Source organism: Drosophila gunungcola, chromosome 3R (assembly GCF_025200985.1).
Source record: "Drosophila gunungcola strain Sukarami chromosome 3R, Dgunungcola_SK_2, whole genome shotgun sequence".
In the NCBI taxonomy this organism is placed as follows: Eukaryota; Metazoa; Arthropoda; class Insecta; order Diptera; family Drosophilidae; genus Drosophila; species Drosophila gunungcola.
In genome coordinates, this window is record NC_069139.1 from 19,916,141 (window position 1) to 19,939,244 (window position 23,104).

The window sequence follows — 23,104 nt, forward strand, 5'->3', positions numbered from 1 at the left end:
ATTTGCATGTCTAGCGCCAATAATTCTAAGGCGTGCGCTCTGATGATATTCCAAGTGGTTGGCGGCACCGCTGCCACTCTGCACCACCTCTGCACTCTGCACCACCTCTGCTCTCTGCACCACCGCGCTGCAGCACCGCTCAGATTTCGACGTTTGATATGGCGTGAGGCTATATTGGCAATCTTCTGTGGCTGATTGTGAATGTGCGTGGCATTGTAAATATCTGCGATTGCCTTTGCAATTGCAATTAAAAGAAAGCAGGCAATGGGGAGGATCTTGGGGGGATTATGGGGGTTTCTTCTCTCGAGAGGACACACTTATAGTACGTATCTGTATCTCCTTCAGCCAGCTGCAAATGCAATCTGCGAGCATGGCTTTTGTGCATGTAAGCGGCACTTTTTATAAGCATCGCTTATCAAGCTGCAACGCCTTGTAGTTGCTGTTGTAACTGCAGCGGTTGTTGCTGTTGTCATTGCAGATGCAATAGTCGATTGGCAGCACGCAAAAAATACAAAATATAAAGAAGAAGTGCTGATCTGATGACCGAAGCTTAGAATACCCTCTTATTTCACCGTTGCTCTCAATATTAGTTTAAAAAAATACAAAAAACTATTTTAAATCGATGGGAATTTTTGTGATTTAAGCACTTAGCGGTGTTCCAGTTCATTTATTAAGTTGCTTATTAGTTTGACTGATTTTAATGATTTTAATGCGTGTTTCGGCAGACTCAATTTTGTAAATAAAACTTTTTCCTTAGATTAGATTCAAACTACTGACCAAAGTTCAGATACCCTTCGCTAGGCTGTAAAGAAAAACAACGCACGCCCAGGCCCAGCAAGTGAAAATCAGAGTGAGTCATGGAGTTGTAGACTCTGACGAGGACGGCGAACGAGAACGGCCCACAGACAAAAGCCTCATTAGGCGGGGTCTAGAGCGTCGGTCTTCGGAACTGGGGGCCTGGAAACCCGGGTCTAGGGAGTTGGAACTTGGGACTTCAGACCGCGGTCTGCGATCGTTTCAATTTCAGTTTCAGCGTTGGCGTTGAAAGCGCGTCGAGCACTCCTCTTTAACTACATAGTTACAGTCATTGCAGGATCCGCACGATCATCATTATAGTCATCATCATGTTGCGCCCATAAAGCGAATTATGCCATTTGCGTAAATTATTGTCAAGTGGCCCAGGCACACTAAATCATAGAGATGCCAGGCTCCTGATGTCCCGATACTGGAGTTGTTTTTCACGCCAATCAAATGCTTATGACTCTCTTGCTCCTTCGCGCAGCGAAGTGAAATCAAGAGTTCAGCGGAGGTGACCCACAAAATGTGGTTAACGATATCTGAAATTCATATTTATTTTTGCCATGGCCTATTAAAATATACAACTTTATAACTTGTTCCACTTTTTGCGTGTTTCATGTTCTCGGGATGAAGCAGCAGCAGCAGCAGCATCAGCAGCGGATCCGAACTTTCTTATTAAGAATTATATATGCAGCCATAATGAAAAGCCATAAAAAATGATACTTATAAGAGGAGCTCGTGGCTCCTCTCCCTATTGCACATTTGCCATATGCATACGGAGCTCTGGACAAGAATTTGACCCAGAAATGGAAGTTGCAGTTGCAGTAACGCGGAAGTGCTTTTTTTTACAACGTTTTACTGCCGAATGCTGCAGCTTGTGATGCCGATGGTGATACTGAGATGTTGCTGCCTTTCAGCGGGTATAAATAAATTTAATGACTCAATTTGTAATGAGAAATGTGGGCTGTTTGTTTGCTCAGATCGCCCGAAGATTGCACTCGTAAGCTCCACTTGCCGAGTTTTGCCATAATTCTGCTTAAATTGAAGCAGCTCGATGCTGTGTTGGTTTTAATCAAAGGTCCATTCAGAAAAGAGCATTCGGTTCCACTTAAATTTAAATAAATTACATAATTTAACGTTTCTTTGCACTCAAAACGAGAGTTCTTTGTTCTTGCTGGAAATAATACCCAAAAAAATATGCAAATTCATTTCGATTCCTTGGCGTTGACATCACCCTTAAAAACAGGTTCATAAATTGCGTAGCATTAATTTCGAATCCCCCCTCTCTGAGGTTTTATTAAACTTTTTCGGTAGGTACAGCAAAAACCACTTGATGGCAAATTGTAATACAAACACAGGCCAAATTCTTGTACTTTTAAAAGCGAAAATTGTACAAAAATTTATGACAAGAGTGTCAATAGGCCGTAGCACATAAATGCTGTTAATTAACATTTATTGTTTGCTGATACTACACAATACGAAAAAAATAGCTAAGAAAACAACAAAAGGGGTCTTTCTGGCCATAAAACGGCATTCAATTTGCTGGCCATAAAATTTTATGAAGGTTTGTATATTTTTTCGCATTTTTTTTTTGCTTGCTATTGAAATTGGAACTCGAGCGAGTTAGTCGAGGGCGATTTGCCAAGAGCTATGCTAGGCACTAAATAATTGTTATACAAAATGCAAAATGGAAACAAAGGAGTTCCAATCGCTGAAACGGAATGTGAGGAATCTATTTTTCTTTGAACTGATAAGTGGAGCGACTTTGTCCGCTCTAATCAGCAAAATGAAGACTGGCGACTGGTAATTAACCCAGTGCATTTTTGACCGCTGCCCGCCGTTGAGTGCACACAAATTTTTATGGCTCACAGAACAATTTAAAGGACTGGCACTGACAAACCAAATTGATATGATTGGGGCAATGGATGGGTATGGGATGGGGATGGGGATGGTGATGGTGATGGGCCAGACTCCATTTCTGCCTTTGTCTTGTAAACAAACTAATTAAAAGTGACACTGACGGCGGATGACAATTTACGCAGCTGTCTGGGAAAAAGGGAGTGCTAAGCTGGCTTTCCTCCCTTTTTCTTGCATTTTGCTCAATTGAAATGTTGCACGCACAATTGCCCAGACTCCGTTCATAGCACATCAAAGATGCGACAGTCAAATGGAAGTTGTGGTTAAAATGGAAACAGAAATGGAAATGCAATTCAGGCAATTATTATTTAAATTAGCGGCAACAAATTGGCAAATGAGGCATTGGCAGAATGATGCCAACAGCTGTTGCTGGCTACACATGTTGGCCACATTTTCCAGCCAGAAAATGAAGATAAAGAAAAACCCCCAAATAAGGCGTAGAAAAACCAGCAGCCAAGTTATGAGTCTAACGTGGCTAATGCAAAAATGCCAACAATTTGTGTGCACACACACCTATATGCTAAAATAGTGATGCTGGTCGTGCGGTGGTGGTGCTGTGTACTGTTTTGTGGTGCGGTGGTTTGATGGTGCTGCTGACAACGACGACAGTCAGTCTGGTAAGACATGCGAAACGTGGGCAAATAATTATACATGGATATACCCAACCAGATAGATGTGGTTGCTGTTTTTTTTTTGTGTTCCAGCGATCTGGCTGCCATTGTAATTGTTGTCTATTTGGCGTTGGCTTTTAGCGTAAATGCAAAACCAAAAAGCAATAATAACATAAGCCGATCATGCATAACCCATTAAAAAAAATTAGGAATATTTGTACTATACTTTGATATGTATTAGTTAGTTGAAATGTTTAGTTAATAATTAGAAGACCTATAATATTTATATTTAAATTCTTCTAATTATTGACACATTGCCCTTTAATCTGTCATTTTTGAATACAAAAAAATGTGTACATATTTTCATTATGATCCTGTCATATCAATAGAAAAGTTTTAAGGCAACAAAGATGTTTTTGCATTAATAACCATATTCTTAAAATATTGTACACGACATAAATATCTTATATTGCTTGCAGAGGGTTAACTGAAAATTGTTACACATTTTTGTCTTGGCTGCCTGTTGTTGTTGGCCCCGAGCTTGCTATTCAAACCGAACCGGTGACAATCATAATTTTTCATAACTCAACCGGTTTTTGGTGAGCCAGACTGACGCTTATGTTTTGCTTGCTTTGCGCCTATCGGCAGTTTTCCAGCACTTATGCCATGCGGCAAGCAAGTATTTTGCGCAGTGTGCGCGCTGCACATGCGCAGTGCTGTGCGCACAAGTGTCGTCGGCGTTGGCGTCTGGGTTTTGGCCAAGTCCGCTCAGTGGGCCCAAGCGACGGGGGGTTGGGGGTCAGGGTTCAGGAACGACGTCGTGCTCATTGCACAAAAGAATAATGTGGCATGTGCTCGGCCTGTAATTACCTTGCCTCTCCGAGTGCCAAAGCAGCAATGTGTTGGTGTCTGAAAACTGGCTCTCGTAATTAGCCGTATTTTTTTTTTTTGTTGTTTTACTTGGTCGCAATGAAGGCCCTTAGGCCAAGGCATTTTTTTTTTGTTTTGCATAAACCGAGAGATTTATGGCTAAGAAACAAGATTTCTTGAATATCAAGGTTGGGCATATCAAAATCAAATTTACATTTGACATATAAAGTTACACCTTTTGGGTTATTGGGTAAGCATTGTGAGAGATATATTGCTCAGAGACCCTATCTTAATGTCATGAATCTAAATAAAAATAAATATTTTTAAATAATTGTTTAAAACAAATGCCAAGTCTTGCTTTGAACATTTCAGTTAGACTCATCAAATTCTTTAAATGTTTGTTGGCTGTGTTTTCTCCATAGGTTCCCTTTTCCTAGTAAGTCAAAATGTTGGAAAACCAAATTCTTTCTCATAAGCAGAAAGAACCTTATATTAAATCGAATGATGGGCACCAAACTTTGTTTGACATTTTAAGAGCGTGTTCCTAGTTTCAAAGTAAAAAACCATTTCAAATTGTTTTATCTCCGGCTGCTTTTAAGCATCAGTAATTCTCTTGTCTTGGCATTTAGGCAGTTGTTGGTGGTTTTTTCTGTTTTTTTTGGACATCTGTGAAATGTAGACGGCGCAGAGTAGTCTATAATTTTCAAACATTCAAGTGCCCATCACCAGACTGGCAGACCCATTTTTCTTGGAGGCTGTCTTGTGAAAGGAAGTTTGCGGCTGCTTAGCCATTGCTACATTACATTGCCAAAATGCCGAGCAACTTGACCAGCTAAGGCAGCAACAGCAGCAGAAACAACAGGCAGCGGTAGAAACATGAAAAAGTATTGCAGCTGCAATTACTCGCACTTCAAAATGCCAACATTTTGCACAAAGAGAATTTTTCTCTGTTGTTTTCCCTGAACAGCAGCAGCAGCAGCAGCAACAACAACAATAGTCCGATGTGGCAACATCAATCATTTTGAATTTGCATGCAGCAGACAACAGTAGCCCAGCAACAACAAGAGCCACAGTGGGAACGGCCAAAGTGAGGCATAAATTAGCTGGAGGCTTTGTGTTAACTCTAAATATTGCACTTGCCTCCCCAGATCCCCCTCTTTTATATCTGCTTCGTGGTCTGCTTAGCTTCATGGGAGTAAAAGTGCAAAAGTGTAAAAGTACTTCCCCGAAGTCTTTTGTGAGCTGACTTCATTCTGGAGATACTCTCTGTACTTTCGCTGCCGCACAGTTGCAATCCATTTGCCGTATTTTATTACCAACAACATGGCAAGACTCATGACTCACGACTCGAAAAGCGAGTCCACGATGCGTTGTCATCTCGTCTCGTCATAATGGCTAATTGTTTTTTTTTTTTACGGTCTTTGCCCCAAAGGTGTTTCCCACTCACCCACACAGAAACAGAGTGGAGGACTGCTTAAGGCAGTTCTACGGACACCCCACAGACTGTCCACATCCGCTCTGAGTCAGTTATAGAATTGGCTGTAAAACCGCTGCCCTCGATAACGTGGGTTTTTTTAACGCATCCTGCACTATTCGTCCGTGACTAAGAAGTCCTACCAAGAACTGCAAGGAGTAAGCGATGGCTGTTTTAGGACCACACTTTAAGAAACAGTTCAAAAAGGTTGAGAAATATCAAAATTTATACTTTCTAATTGCAACGTAAGGCTTATTAATGGAAAATGTTGCAGGAAAAACTTCTTGACTCATAAAAAGATAACCTTTCCATCAGAAAGAATAAATCTCTGAAAGAAAATTCTTATGTAACATTAATTAAACATATTTGTAACTACCAACAGTTGATTTAACTAATGTTTATAATAATTAAAACGTAGAAATTGCTGAATACAAGAACATTTATAAGAAAACTGTTTTCATATAAATGTCACTGACACATCCTTTTACTTAAAGAGTTAAGTCCTAAGAAGAATTTCTGTTGTCCGCTTGCCCTTTTCAAAGTGGAAGAACCATAATTCTAATAATTTGGACACCGTAGAAAAATCCTTTTTCTTTGCCTGTTCGTGTTAACCGCATAAAAGACGCTGACATAACATTTCGCAGGCGAATGATTTATGCTAAATCCGAACAGAAAATCGCATAAACGGACAGGCTTATCTCAATGAGCTGCTGCCAATGGCCATGGGGGCCAACTGAGGAGCCACCGCCGGAGTGCCGGACTTTTGGCCATATGCGTGCAGCCACGCAAAAATAAAAGAAAAACACAAACGAAAAAGCAGCCAAAACAACAACAGAGCAAATGGCAGGGAGGCACAAGCGGCGATATTGATAGGCGCAATTAATTATACGCGCCTCACACTGACAGTAAGCGTTTTGCTTTGGTGGCACCGTCTCCCCTCTCTTTCTCGTCGCCTGCCGGTCTCCCCTCTCTATCCCACTCACCATTTCCCCGATCGAACGTCGTTGCCGCGTATCAATGACCAAATGACATATTAGCCTTCGTCTTAGTGTAAAAAGCCGCGATAACTTTGGCAGACGCTAACTCAAACGTAAACGCAAACGCACACGCAATGTGCCTCCAAGAAAGCGACAACCAAAACATCTATACAAAAAAGAAAAAATTATAGAAATACCACAACGACAGCGACAACTTAGAATCTAATCGTTTATTGAACCCCAGAGTCAAGCCCGAAACCAAACATAATACGCATACGCAGCGTGCGCCGCTGCATGAAATCGATTGAAGTCTACGATTTTTCGGTAAACTAGAGCAGACAGTGTCCAACTGTGTCGCTCTGCTGGCCCGCTGGCGGCGATGAGAGCTGGAAATTACGACCTCCGTCCCCCATTCGATCTGCCAGCCCCCGCAGGGCCCCAGATTTTGATTAGGTGCTCCGGCTACAGTGTGGGAAAACCATGCTAACCTCATTTCTGAACTAATTATTTCCTAAAATTACCATTTTCAGATCATGTCAAATTTTCTCAACCTAAAATTACAACGCTTTTACTATTTAGGGCGTTAGTTCCTTTTACTTTAAATAAACATTATTTGCTGAATTTTAAATTAAATTATAGAAATTCTAATCTATATAATAGATTGGTTAAATTCTAAGGTAAAAGGCAATTGAATTTAAGAAACTATTTTTGCTAAATCCATTCATAATTCCAGAATTAAACGTTAATTATAAGGTTGTTTTTTAAACTAGGTATTGTTTATTTATATAGTATGTGCATTGGATAAAATTGATTTGAATCACAAGCAAGAAGGAAGAGCTAGACTTATTATTTCCCAATCGTTCGTGTTAGTCTCTCGAGAGCAGACTATGTATTTAATTACAACCTTTTTTTCGGTGTAAACTGTATATGCATATGGATTATGCTGGGGAGTAGGAAGTTGATGTGCACGTTTCGTTGAAATATGAGTAGCTAAGTGACTTTATCACGGTGGCCCCGAACCAAACCAAACTAAACCAAACCAAAAGAGTAGAGTAGAAGAGAAGTGCAGAGACTGGCGCCATTGATCCCCATTGCATGCATTCCCATGAACTTGGCGGGCGGAGCGAGTGAATGCAACTCCCACGCTTTAAAGTAGCTCGTTTGGGGTATTTGTCACGTCTTTGTTGCGACTCTGAATGGACGCTTTCCTAGAGGAAAGTCACTTGAATTTCATAGTTCAATTCAGCCCTATTCTATTCTTTTCTCTTGAAAGTTTATTTACGAGCACAAAGCGTGTGGTGTCTGCTTGGAATTTCGATGGGTCAGGCATAGAAAAGGTAAGCGAATGAAAACTGTTACTAATAGTCTTCATTTGAGGAACAAGATTTAAATAAATTAACCCCATTATGTTATTGAAAACTAATTTAACTTATAGAAACACTTTTTACTAAATCCTTTTTCTCTGTGCAATACGACTGCAATTCAAAGTTACTAAGCAATTTCATCATTATTTAATAAGTACGAGGGCGTAGCCGGCAGCTTAACGGCTTAAAAAACTAACAAAAATCTATGGCAAATTGTCAGTTACTACTGTGTAATCAGGCGAACAATAGCAACAATCATGGCTTTGGCAATGCTTTCAGCTTTCAACTCTCCACTGATTTGCTAAACAATTACGAGTACACTTACTCACTGGCCGTATACAACAAAAAGGTTGTACAAGCACTTTAGATAAGAATCTTAATAGAATTGCCTGGCGAAATGCAATCCAAACACAGATACAGATACATATACAGATGGAGACGGAGACGGATACGGATACGGAGAAGGGAAGAGAGTTGCGACCTAATGATATTTATCAGCAATTCGTACAATTTCCATGAGGGCATCATCATATTTACAAGTTAATATTTACGCTAACAAGATTTGCCCGGCCCAACAACTAAGTTGGTGATCTAGCCACAGGCTCAGTCTCTTCTGCTCTTTTCTGTTCTGTACTCGTCTGGGTTCTTTTATTCGGTATTCAGTATTCGGTATCCGGGATCTGGGATCTGGGATCTTGGATACCCCGCACAAAAGGATTGCAATGGCACAAGGCTCTGCCGATGGAGACACTCAGATACGGGGGAGGGCGACATGAGTAGACAAGCAGAATGCTTGTTAAAGCGCGCAACATGCAGATTTCATTAAAGATATCGCTGGATGGCACTGCAGTCGCTGAAGGGAGCCACTTTGCATGTGGCAGCCAAAGAGCAAATGCTGAAATACGCTGAAAAAAGTATTGAGGTGTATGTGCTGTCAAAAAGAATACAAGCCTTTCAAATATTACGTTTAGTTATTTCACGGTAATCCTTTTAAATAATTATAAAATGGGGAATATCTAAATCAGTTGCTCTAATAATGCAAATTTAATTTAATATATATATTAAAAAATTGCAAATACTATGACTGGGAAGTATGCCCTCTATAAATATTAAATTCTTCAAATTTGCTGTCTTACCTTTACAATTTAAAGATGAAACCGTTTTTAAAATAAATTGACAGAAAAAACTCAAGGCCAAACTATGCTCTCTCAAATGGAAGCTACAAAATCATTATCTTCTGTAATGATTTGGAACTGTAAGGTCATCTAATTTGGCTCAGTGCATCAACAATCAACCACAAACAGTGATTGCAGCGGATGTTGTTGTTGATGCAAATGTAGTGTAATATGCCCCACTGCAGATGGCGAAATTCTGACGCGAAAGTGAAGCTCAATTCGTTGGCAGGAGTTCCTTCCAACTTCTAATGAAAGTCGCGTAGACTGACTGACTGACTGACTGGCTGGCTGGCTGGCTGGCTGGCTGGCCGACTGTGGCCTAATAGCTGCGGTAATAAAATGGCAATTAAGTGCCTTTATGGCCGTGTCCCATCATCCTGGCCTGGTCCACAGCCGTGGGGCATCCTTTAATGCCCTGTGGCCGGGCCCCATAAAAATACTTGTTTACGCATGTACCAACAACTCTATACTCTATGGCAAAGGCTAAGGCCAAAGCTAAGGCAACTTGGTGATTGGCACGCGGTGTCTGCGGTTTTTACTTGGTTTTTGGCAGATCGCTTTTACAGCTCATCTCTCGCCCGGAATTGTTTATGTTTATTGTGGGCATAAGTTTGTGCTATTTTATAGTTTTATCGTTTACACATGTCGAATGCAATTTGCCGTTGGGCGGGCCAGTTTACGTTTATTGATTTTAAGTGTGAGTTTATGCGGTGCCCGGAAAAAAGGGAGGCCATAAAGTAATGCCCGGCCCTTTGGATTTGTTCGGCATGTCAACTTCATAAGCAGCGCGCACGAATTAACGCTAGGCAATGGGATCCCTGCCGAGATCGGTAATCAAACGGGGGTCGGGGACTCTGACTCTGCGTTCTGAAAGGCAGCATAACCCAAACAAATCAGAAGATTAAAGCAGATCATGGCCATCAAGGCACTTGTTTGGATTGGCTTTATGGTCAACTAGTGAGGAGATGAACAACAGCACAACAGGCACTTTAGCAGCCCTTTGAGTTGCAATTTAGGCATAATCAGGCTGTTAAAACCAGCTTGATCGCTGATCTCTTGCACTTGAAAAAAAGAATTAAAAAAGAAGCAACTCAATTTGTATTAAGTAATAATATAATTTTCTTAATTCTTGTTAAAATTTGTTTATTTTTTATGTCTTCATATTTATTTACTGTCAGTTAGATCTAAAAAGAATATTATTTTGATTAATCTCTTACTTAATGATCACTTTAACCATATAGCTTCAAAATATATAAATTTAAATTTATCACAACTAAATATGTCTGTTACTAAAAACAATTTTGGTATTTACATAATAAAATAACAATATTACTCACAATTATAATATTAGCAAATACGTGCATTTGTCAATAATATTTCTGTTTAATATTACATATTATTCCTGATATCGATTTCTGCGAAGATTTATGACAAACCAATTCGAATCAGCGTGGTGTTGAGTGCGGTTTTCGATGGGGGATCGCACAATGACTGTCTTTTGTGACTCACTAACACTGCGTATGCGTAATATTCGTCAACAGCTTTTGCTGTCTTTTCTGCTGTTACTCTCGTTTCTCTGGCCAAACTTACGATTTTCGTTCTACCTGGGCGAAAGCGAAGTCTTATCTCTCTTTGTTTTCTTTTATGGTTTTTTCCAAAGTATTAGTTATCAGAAATGTCGTTGCTGTTCGAGTTGTGTCTTTTTTTCCTTCTTTTTTGGCGCAACCCGTTTAGATATTAATGCGAATTCGATTTGGAAATGTTTGACTTTGATTTGAGTCACAGACACTTCTCGAGAATCTTTTATTGCCCGAAAGAAAAATATGCAGAAATCGTGTGTGCGCTTATTGAAATGCAAACAGTTGGGGAGCAACAGAAGCGACATGACATGGCAGTACATATTTGCATGAGAATTAGAAACAAGAAACGCTAAAAATCTGGCTTCGGAGTTTGCGCTGGCTCAGAAATCTTGTTCGGCATGGGGCGGCCATATAGAGTCGGTGGAGCATACCAAAAATAACTCGCGGCGAACAGCAACATCACCAGCATCAGCAGCAGCAACAGCAACAGCACACGAGCAACCTCAAACTGGCCCAGCAGCAACAGCAACACAAATGGCAACATTAGCGCAAATTTCAACGGGGCACAATTTGAATTTGAATTTTTTTTTTGTGCGACACTCACAAACACGTTTTTTGTATATATTTATTTTTTGTTTTGGTTTTTTGGGCCTTTTATAATATATAGAAAAAGCCAAGCCGGAGACACAACCAAAATATAAAAAAAAAAAAAACAAAAAAAAAAGAATTCCCCGAGAGCCAATGACTCCGAAAAAACATGTGTTGATTAACATAAATGATTTCTGTGCGGCTCAAAAGCCTGTTCGTCTGCCATTTGTAAAATGTAAAAGCATTTTTGGAAATCTTTATTGCTAGTCGGTGTCAAAACGTAAATAGCAGCTGGCAAATATTTATTGACTTAATTGGCATATTTGCTCTGCGCTGCGAAAGTTTGCTTTTGAGTTAATTAAGAAATTTGTTACATACCTTTTTGGCTGCAAGTTTCATGCGAAATGTCCCGTAGACTCCAAACTGCAAAGAGAAAGCCAAAAAATAAAAGGAGGTTAGTTTATTTGTCAACTAATCAAGGCAATCGATTCGATATTTGGGCTTTTGTGCAGCCCAAAAAATATTGGCACGCACCGCGCTTTATGCTAATTTCTCGTTGTGTCTTTCGCATGATAAATGCCTTGACTAAATGCATAAATTTAAGCCAAGTTAAGCAAACAGCTGAGCAGCTGAAAGCAGGTAGTTGCTTAAAGGTTGCTAGGCCAGTTTTGTTTGCCCAGCTGGACACGAAAAAAGTTAACAAAACTCGACTCGAGTCTGGGCCATAAACCAAACGCAAATCGATAATGCAATGCGGCATAAATTAGCGGGTGATGAGATGAAGATGCACAGAAATCAAATGTTATGTGATAGTCTTTAAATATAGTTTATCCTCTTTGTTAAAAATTATTTGGTCATTTACTAAGACCAGGTCCTCCTATATACTTAAAACTATATTCCTTGACTATAGAGCAAATTTATTTCTTATAATACCACTGCTTTAACAATTAAATAACGTTTCTTTTTTCACAGTGTAGGGCTGAAGAACTGGCCAAATATGTTCAGGAAGTACAAGGCCAAGACGAGTGACGTTGATTGCAAAATGTCTCATATAACTTGCAGAACAGCTTGCACAATTTTCCAAACCCCACCCGAGTGCTCTTCGTTTTCGTTTTTCCATTTATCCATTTTTCGCATGTACCATCCTTCCTTTTGCAATTCAATCAGCTGACATAGACATACGTAGCCTGGCCAACGGAACGGAACCAGACGTCATTTGGAATACAAATCGCCCGATGTAGCACATCAGCTTTTCGCCATGGTCGTCACTCAAACCAGTAGAATTTCTAAACTGGTTGAGCTGAGCGACACAAAAGGCCGAGCTGGCCAAAGCCAGCACTAACAATGCATTTCGCATTGTATACTAAATGTATAACAAATTCCGGTAGGTGCGGAGCTGTTTTTACTTTCAAATGCCTGGCATATCTACCAGTACAGTGCAGTACAGTACAGCATATGGCTAAAAAAAAAATAGACCGAAGCCCTGTGCGGCTCTGGCCAATTTGCGTGTGTTAATTGAGACTAACTGCCCCAGTAGACGGCGGCCCTAGTGCTTTGATTAATTATAGACAGGCCGTCATAATTTACGACTGTTCGGTTTGTGGCAAGTTGCATGACAGAATGCATTGAAACATGCATGGGGGAAATGTTACACAATCTGGCGCATCTGAAAATGAAAGCAGCCCCTCAAAAGCTGTTTGTGTTTTTCTAACCCAGAAATAAAAACGCTGATGAGGAAAGCAAGCCACTCGAAGAGTTGACAAATCATCGCCAGATTTACTTTTCAAGAATTAATCCTACAAATCTGCCAACTCATGGCCTAATCAAAAGTAAGAGTTACCGAAAATTGTTCATCAGCAATGAAAATAATACAAAACCGAAGCCATACTCTCTGGGGGCCGAATTAACCCATATTTTGCCAAGAGATGAACGCAAGCTTAGCCCCAGTGAAGTGGAGAGCTTGCGTGCCTAGAGCTTATTGATCGAACTGATCGAACAGCAAATGGCAGTTGCAACTACTGACACACCTTTGGTCGTAAAAAAAAATGTATATATGGAAAGGCCGAAACCGACTTGCAACTGTTGCAATAATGAGCAACTGCCAAAAGGGAGATAAGGCTGTGTGGGTGCCACCAAGCCAGCGAGCCACCAAGCCACCAAGCCACCGAGCCACCAAGCTATCAAGCTACCAAGCCACCTGCATTTTCCATTTTCATTTTCCATTTGATGCCGCTTGATTCGCAATTTGAAAGCCTGCCAATCAGCTGGCAAACAATGAACAACTGCCAACTACGCGAGCCCAGCGTGTGACTGCCAAAATATTGCATTGTGTGCACACGATTTCGTTATGCATTTCAAATGCAAATTGGTTTTGAAAGGTAATTGATCCCCGGGCTCTGCGCCAGTCAATGACAGAATAATTCTCCGATTGCGACTTTCAAATGCAGCGCGCAGGAAACACAAATCTGTGAAACAAAACAAAAAACCCAAATCGACCGAAAAATAAAAGAGACCCACAAAAGATTTGTGAACTGATTTTGTATGCTGGCAGCAGACACAATATCATGGAAATTAAATAAACTCCGCACGATCCCTGGCACATTTATAACTTTGAACTTGACAGCCGTTGACTAGATGCCACTAAAACATTCGAAGGCATATACAGTCAGACCTCCGTAATGGTGGAAGCTTTGGGTCACAGAAGTCATATTGAAATGCCTATAAATAAGAGTTTTAAGGGACTATAGATTTTCAATTGCCTTGAAGCAGGTTTGAACTAACAACTAATTTTAGAAATGCTTATCTAAAACTAAGCTTTCCGTTATGAAACTAAATCGATTTAAAATATGGTACCTGTTAAGCATTTTAAATAAATGTTTTTTTAGTTAGACTCTGAAAATTCCAAGGCCATGGAAAACCTTCTGTACCCACAAGTCCATCTAGTAATTTCTAACTTTCTTTGATATGACAACGTTAATTGAATTTCATTTTCATTCACATTTCGCTGCAGCGTTTGGGCGAGCCGAATAACTTCAAACGGGCTGAATGCTTCATTACGCATGCGCATGGAAGCGTTACAAATTAACCCAGTTATTTATGATTATTTCGTTTTAAATTTGGGTATTAAAAATGATTTAGCCGCCTTAACAATGGCTGCGCTTCGCTCGACTGCGTTCTGGAGATGCAACTGCTGCAGCCAGATCTTGTAAATTGCATAATCGTCCAGCTGGCCCGGCCTTTTGGTTAGACCTGACTTGGATAGTATCTTCTATTCTAGCCGGGCCTAAAACGTGTTCCCAGCCGGCTGCTCCATTTTAGCCCCATCCACCCTCCCCCCAAGCCGACCATTTCGACTCGTAATTGCCATGGCAATTTGCAATTGTGCGGCTCTGGCTCTGGCAGATTGATGCCTTAGTTTGATAATGGCCAATGTCGAGGCATGCAATTTTAACGGTTGCGGTGTCAGAATAAAAGAAGAAAGAAGAGATGTTCGGGCTTTCGGGGATGATAATTCCCGGTAGCCGAAAACAAAGGGCAACAAACTGGCAACTGCAACTGTGTCAAGTGAGTCACACGAAGACAAAGATGATCCCGATCCCGATTCTTATTCTTATTCTTATTCTTTTCTCCAATTGAAAAATCAGCAGTCACGTGCTCTTTATCATCTTTTTTCATGGCATCTCTATTGTCTGAATTGTGGGAACGAAAAAAATGCATTTAAAAAACGACACAGGTGACAGAAAATTAGCAAAAACAAAGTGTTATGTGCGACAGCTGAAAGAGCGACAATTAGGCGCATTTTGTGTGTGTTTCGTATTTTTTTGTTGTGCGCTGTCTTTCTGCCAGTTTGTGGCTATTGCATTGAATTCCCCCAAAGCCGAAAATTGTGCAATAACAATTTGCGCTGCACAAAAATGCGCGAGCAGCTTGGCCAGCAAAAAGAAAAAACAAAAACAAAATCGAAAACTGAGACAAGTTGCGTGGCTGCTTTTGTTGTTATGATACACTTAGACAAAAGACTATTAAATAGTTAACTATAGTATTTTATTAAGTTAAATTATACTCAAGTTGACATGTTAATGTAATGGCAAAAAAAAAAACATTTATACTGGTTATCTCTGTGTATTAGTTTTAAGCACAATTGGTATAAATTGTTTATTTAAATTCCAATATTCCTTTATACCAGTGTACTTGCAGTGTCTGGGTGGCTGGGGGTGTGGTGCTGCAATTGTTTTGGCCCGAGCATACTATTTGAGACATCGAAAATGTTTCACACAGTTCATTAAGCGAAACAAATAAATAAATAGAGTTTAATTGTGCAATCGTCGATAGAAATTGTCAACGCCGGCAATGCAATCCAACCATAAATGGACAAAAGCAATGACAGCTTGGAAGGCGACTCTTGGGTGGGGGTGTTAATAGTCCCCTAAGCCTAATGAAGGTTAATGGACAGCCAACGACATAAAAACGTGAAATGAGCCCAAAGCAGTGGAAAATTGTCAAAAACTTTTTCATTACTACGTAGTGTGGGGCATAAATCATGCAAAATGTACAGTTAATAAAACGATCGAATTTCATTAATTGTAAATTAAGCCCGTAACCAAAAACGCACATAAGAAAGAGACAGAACGATGGGGGTGAGAGTGGGGGTGGGAGCGGAATGGGGAGAGGGAGGGCATGGCTTTTGGAATCGTTTTGAGCTGTTTTTCCCTGGTTTCAACTTGGCCTGGTGTTTCTTCTGGGGACGAGCCACGACAACCACGCGGAAAATGTGCGACAAGGCGACGACTTTTGCAATGGCGACAACTGCATGCCAAGGAAAAGCTGCTGCTGCTGCTGCCGCCACCGATTCAGATACAGATACAGAAACAGACTCGGCTTGGGAATGATGATCTCTGTGGCATGGTTTTTACACAGTAAAATAATATCCACAAATTTACCAAAAGGACACAGACTACATTTTGTAAATGAAATTCTCTTTAGCTTAAAAATATCAATGTAACAAGTCTTAAAGTCTCTATATAGTTTCCAATATTTTTCTCAAGCTAAAATTTAGATATCATAACTTTTAAATTCTCTATGAAAAAATTGTTTTATTATTAAAGGTTAAAGAGCTTGGCATGAAATTATATAAATTATTTTAAAGCATTAATTAAATCACTTCAAACCATTTGCAGAACAACGAATAGTTTCAATTGGTATATCTTAAAATATCATAATTATATTCCAAGTGCTATAATATAATATTCTATAATATTCTTAAATGATCAATTTTCAATACATGCTGCTTAAAGATATTTCTCCGTCTTTTTTCTGAGTGTTTTAGTGGTGCTCGGTGCGTGGTGCGTGGCTTGTGTGGTGGTGCAGCTGAGCTGAGCCGGCATTGTTGATTGGTGGCTGCAGTTGGCTGGCGACGTTAATTTCACTTTAACAAACATTTCGCTTGTCTGCCGCTGAGACCGCAAATGCCAAAGCAGACTGTTGCGGCCTGTGTGACAGATCATATAGAAATGTGTTGCATTTCTAATCAAAACGATCGATCAAACGGTAGTTTTGTGTTTGCGTTTGCGTTTCAGTTGGAGATTGAGTTTGTGTTTGAGTATGAGTTTCGAGTCTTTCCCCGCATGAGTTATGTATCCAGCAGCATTATGGGCGCACATATGGCGCTGGTTTGTTTGTCTAACCGTCTGTCTGTCTGTATATCTGTTCATATCTGTCAGACAGAGACCCACCCCTTTCTTCTTTTTTTCTCCATGTGTATTCGATTTGTCTGTCTGTCTGTCTGTCTGTCTGTCTAGCTGGTTGTGCGAATGCCTCAGTTGACACACGATACTCTGCTTTAATAACGGTGGCCTGCATCTGTGTTTGTGTTTGCCAGCCATTCGATTCCATTTGATCGATCGCTGCTGAAAACATAATTTGGTCGGCGGCGGGTCTTTTAAGGAAATGCAATGCCCAAAACAAAAAGTCTCAATTACACGGCCGGTGTGGAAGGGAAAAGGGGCCCGGGCCTGGGCCCTATTACTGCATTATGCCTAATGGCCCAGCTAATAGCCTTCATCCCTGGCCTTCTGGCAGCCCCCTATTCGTAACCCTTAACCTTTGCCAGCAGCCCCTCTGCGCAGCAACAACCTTGATACCTTTGCTATAAACAATCAAAAACCCATTAACGCCTGCTCCAAACCTTTTAGAGGGACCTTGCCGGCCCGATGTTGTTTTACGAGTATTTACCAACATCATTACGATGAGGCTGCACATTTTCTCAAGAACTATTACAGCCACTAAGCAAAATTAAACAATCTACGTAGAGCTACATTCGTACACTCTGAACAATAGTTATGTAAATTGAATGAGTTTTCAAACGATACTCTATTATTGACAGTTGTAACATTTATCAGATCCATTTTGTTTAAACTGTATTAGTTTGTCTGTGATTTGGAAAAAAAACATATCTGTGAATTAAGCCATGAATATGTTATAATTTGTAAAAGATCGTTAATATCAATTGTGTATTCAAGATATTATCTATTTATCTATTAAATCAAAATTGATAACAATGGTTTGATAATTAGTTCTACAGCATTTCTTTTTGCTTTATGAAAATGTATTTCCTTAAACACTGAAAGTTGTGACACCATAAATATTAAATATAGAAATTAACTAATGTAAATTAAATTCTATGTTGTGTTTTTAAAGTGCTTACTATAACTGTGACCTCAGCTGTATTTTTCAATGCAGCATCTGTGGAAGTGGATGCAGTGATCCTCCACCCCCACAGCAGCCAGATCTCCTCAAGCCCTCAAATCGAATAGAGAAACAACGTTTTGTATCTTTACATTTCTAAGAAGCATTTAATGCCCAAGCTGGCATTGCGTGCCGCAGTCTGGGCTGCAGATACAGATACAGATACAGATACAGATATACAGATGCTGATTCAGATGCCGATGTGCTGCTGGGGAGCATTCACGTAATTCCAACTTTGAATCTGCCTGGGTGCCACAAGTGTGACTATTAAATTGGCGGCGGTAATTTGAAGTTGTTGCTATTGCAGTTGCTGTTTTCCCCCCATTTTTCGACTGGCCAAATGTACGCCATGGGCTCGGTTTTCCTTATTTTTTTTCTTTTCATTTAGTCTGGCTCTGGGACCACACAACCAATTCTGTGGGATCGCCGCTTTGGGTTTGTTTGCTTTTGCCTTTGACTTTGCCTTTTCCATTGCTGAAATTAACCCTCTCGTGTGTGCGTGCGTGTGTGTTTCTGTCTGTGGGGCATTATGCAACCGCTGCACAGTCGTTGCGGCACATATGAAAAGCGAGTCTGAGTCTCTCCCACTCCGTGATCGTTCAATTGAATTTTTATGACGAATTTTAGTGGCCCCAAAAACGGACAGTGCATCTCCCACTGCAGAGAGGAAAAATAATACTACAATTGGGTCATTAATTAGGCAATTTCGTTTTTTCAACGCTTCAATGTGTGATCTATATTTTAACATATTACTTTAAAAGTTATATACTTTTCCGCCTTTCAATTTTAGGAGGTTGTAATGCCATTGGATTGAAAATAAACTCAATAAAACAGAGATCTGAGAGTGTTTAGACAAATTTAGTAATTATAAACATAATTTAATTTAAGTATGAATAGTCTTCGAAACTAATAATATACCTTTTTTTCGTGTGTATATTGACTTGGCCACCCAGAGTTTAATTGCCAATCCAGATGGGTAATTAAAATCGGCATCGCGGCTATGGCTTCGCACAATCGCAGAGCATCTGCTGCCGCTGCAGAATCGCCAGCGAAATCTGATTAGCGACCTACGCGCGATATTTGCAAAATTATGCTGCATTCTGGGCTGTCAGTCCCGCGAACAGGCAAACTGGCAAGCTGGCAAACTGGCGAACTGACCAGTCGGGCGTTGCCCACACGCTCCGCCGGCGGCTGTCAGAACGGTTTAAGAAGCCAGAGTTAGTCCGCCCAACTGCCAGACAGACGGCCATCGGGTGACAAATCAATAGGCAGAACGTAGGCAGAGCCCCAGGATCAGGAGCAGTCTCCAGTCTTCAGTCTCCCGACTGAAAACTCCAGACTGCAGACTGCAGACTCCATCGAGTGTAGGCATTAAATATGTAGCTGCTGACACTTGGAAATCTGTCCCCCGGTAATCAGCTATAAAGCATATCTCTCGCTCACTGCCCAACTCGGCTGCCAGTCGATATTGCGACATGATCGAGAATCTCCACTGGGGCGTGGGCTTTGCAGCTTTGCAGCTAATTAAACGGCTTTGCTGTGATGGCACCACGACAAAAAAATAAACATACAAAAAGGAAAAACTGAAGAAGCACAAAAAACTTAACTGAAAACCAGAAAAATATGAGACAACGACAAGCGTTTTGTAATGTACCAAGTTTGATGAGTTCAAAGACCGACCGTAAAAATACAAAGACCTCAAGCAGCGCTCACTGGAAATCGTAAGAAAATATACATTTTACAACCGGCGGTTACAAAAAAGCCCAGCCATCCATAATAAGCGGCTCTAAGGTCAAGGACTTGGGAAATAGACTTGTGGCCAAAAGAATCGTGAACCGAGAAACGGAAATGGGTCGGTCATTAGATCAAGGTTTTCTTGTCCAACAGTCGGTAGCGATTATGAAAAAAAAAAAAAATGAAATCAGACGAGTTCGGCAAATGGAAGCGAATAACGAGATCAGGCTGCAGATATAAAGCCCTATTAAAAGCTGTTCCAGCTGACATAATTTGTTTGATTGTCCATTCGATGTGCGATTTGAAAACGCTGGAATTGATTTGCATTTCCCCCTTGCGATTTCATCCGGACTCGAATGCCAATTCTAATATATGCGCACAAACAATGCTTCCTCTTCGAATGGCCTGCGAATGCAAATTTTCCCCTTTGTGTTTTTGGATGAGCAGGACGCCTGTTTAAGTCTGTCCAAAAGTGTGGGGCACAAGCCAAAAGGGGAAAAGGGGCAGCTGACGCTTATCTTGTCACAGAAAAACTCGGATTTGCTCTCCTGTTTTTTGTCTTTGCTCCTCACAGAAAATAGCTGAGCTAGCGAAGAATTGATGTATGTATACACTGAGAAAATATTGATAGAAAACTTTTTAAGTGTTTTTGTTTTTTAGAAAATAACAAAATCCTATTTGTGCTCTTCTCTTAAGATACGTAAAATACATACATCTTGGTTCCAGTTTTTCTAGTTTTATTCTGTTTGTCTTTTTTAATTGATAATAATTTGTTTTATTACCCTTTGTTTTGCATTTATTTTGGAATTCACATTTTATTTCCTGTGTATAAGTAATACTGGGGATTCAAGCTCAGGGGACAAAAAGAAAATGGCACAATGCGACCGACGATGGCTTGTCGGGAATGGCCTGACTGACTTGATACATTGTTGGAGGAAGTGATCTCATCGTAAATTACAAATTACACAAAGTCACGATATCAATTTCAGATATACCCGATGTGTTTGTCGCTGTTGCTGTTTGTTGTTATAATTAAATTGTTGTTTTTTTTTTTCGCCGCGATCAGCGCACCCAACACGAAAAAGAAATGTTTGGAAAAAAAAACCAGCCATGGAAATTGATTAATGTATTTAAATTGATTGAGCGAGGCGAAACGAGGCAAAGAATCGGATGAAGAAAACAGCCCACCAAAAGCCGACTAATTGTAGAAGAATATTTTTGAAAAGCCGCCACAGAAATTAACATAACTAAACAACAAAATCGATTGGGTTGGGGGTCAAACACCTACGCCAGAAAACAAGTTAACTTTGCCCCAGCACGAGGTTCATTAGGAGCAGGGCAGCATATGGAGTTTTGGGGCATACACAAATGTGTGTCTATATGCCCTATATCCCAATTCCGGCTGGCGAAAGGTGACGATGCTGACCCATATGCGGTGAAAGCCTCTTTAATCAGCCACGCTGGATTTCGCCTTGATTTTTCCACGGAAAATGCGGCAATGTGTCTAGTCATGGCCCCGAATGCTATTAACTAACTGTGGCCCATTTCTAAGACAAACACCGACTCACGCAAACGCCCCCACAACCACCGGGGAATTTTAATTGGAATTTCATTTGATGGCCAGTCGAGAAACCGAATCTGATCATCTGGTTACTTCTATGTTTTATCTCTTTCCTAGATAATTGCAGAATGTGAATAATTCGATAGTAAATACCTGCCAGTCAAATTGTGGGAAGTGATAACATAATCAGAGGAATTGGCCATTTGCTGATAGATAAGTAACAAAGGCAATTAATGCTTACTTATAAATACAAAATTAACGATTACAATTTCGATTATTTCTATACAAATTTTCAAAAGCAACAACAACTTTTGTTAAGACATTTTTTGTTCGTCGGTAATTTTGAAAAATCATTTAAAATCTCTTCAATTCCAGTCGACAGTTTTAACTAACTTCCGTCAATCTTTCTTCGTTTACCCATCACTTTCTTGTTGACATTTTTGGTCGGGCATCAAATGTGTTGCCAAATATTATTGGAAATATTCATCGCATACGCAAATAGTACTGCAGCCAAGCCGCAGCTTAATTAATAAAGCAAACACAAATATTTTGCTATTTGCCCGCTGTGCATTAAAGCCCAGGTGAACTTATGCAATTCGAGTGCACAACAACGACGGCCATAAATTTACACATTGTCATGTGCGCTCGGGTCTTTTGTGGGATATTATTTTTTCTCAGCATGTTTTCGCCTTTATCTGGCCAAGTGTCGGTTGGCGTTGCGCTTTTCTAACAAATTCTGCCAGCGAGTTGGTAAAATATTTGCCAGCACAAGTGTTTCAATTTCAGACGCCTGGCTGTCCAGCCGAAAAGACATGCGATAGCCCAGATGTGGAAGTCTGGCTTGTAGGTGGTTATGTCACCTGGTCGCCGAATCGCTGATTGTTGACATGTTGCACATGCAACTGGCAAATGGCCACTACCAACTGGCAACATGCAACACTTGTTGGGCTTTCCAGCGACCTTCACCATTTGGTAACTATTATAATTTAAGCAATCTCCACGATGCGATCCTGGCCACAGACAAGGTCAACTGCATGCATATAAAATCAGCAGCTCCAGCTTCAGCTCCAGCTCGCTTTTTATGTGCATTACAAATCAATATAAATCGAAGAGTTATAAAAAGCTGAGCAGACCATAAATAAGAGGTCGCTCACAATAAAATCTGAAGTCTGGAAACTGGAATTGCCCGGGTGAATGGCTGCTGCTGCTGCTGTTGTTGTTGTTGTTGTTGCTTTTCTGCTGCTGCAACTGCTGCTGCTGCTGCTTCTGCTGCATTTCTGCTGCATTGATAACCACCGGAGATGTGTGCTCTCGCCTAGCACATAAATCTTTTCACACCCAGAGAGACGACCATCCAGCCAACTAGCCAGCCAACCGGCTTTGTATCTGCGCAAAGTGCATGTAGTTTTGAAATTTGAGCTACGCATGCGACGACCACAACCAAGCCTAGACTCAGCTAATTACTAGACCAAACCAAGTTCTGGAAATGAGTTTAAAAAATTACAAAAATAATAAAACAACGCCTGCCGCGTTGTGTTGTGTTGTGCTGTGATTATCGCTAGTCATAATTTACGAAAAAAAAGCTGTCGCTTTTTTGTGTTTTAATTGGCAAAACGAAGCGGCATGATATCATATTGTATATACTAGAAGCAGTAATCATTTATTTTTAGCCAAATTGACAGCCACCGTGCGGGCCGATAAAAGTGGCTAA

General features: G+C 40.4%; 1 protein-coding gene across 2 annotated transcripts in view; it reads right to left on the reverse strand.

The window, feature by feature from the left end:
• Positions 1-23,104, reverse strand: part of LOC128251701 (stAR-related lipid transfer protein 13) — a 99,048-nt gene that overhangs the window by 56,365 nt on the left and 19,579 nt on the right. For both annotated transcript variants that reach the window (XM_052978806.1, XM_052978807.1), the window contains exon 2: positions 11,733-11,777. The gene's annotated coding sequence lies outside the window, so the exon portion shown is untranslated. The remainder of the gene's footprint in view (positions 1-11,732; positions 11,778-23,104) is intronic.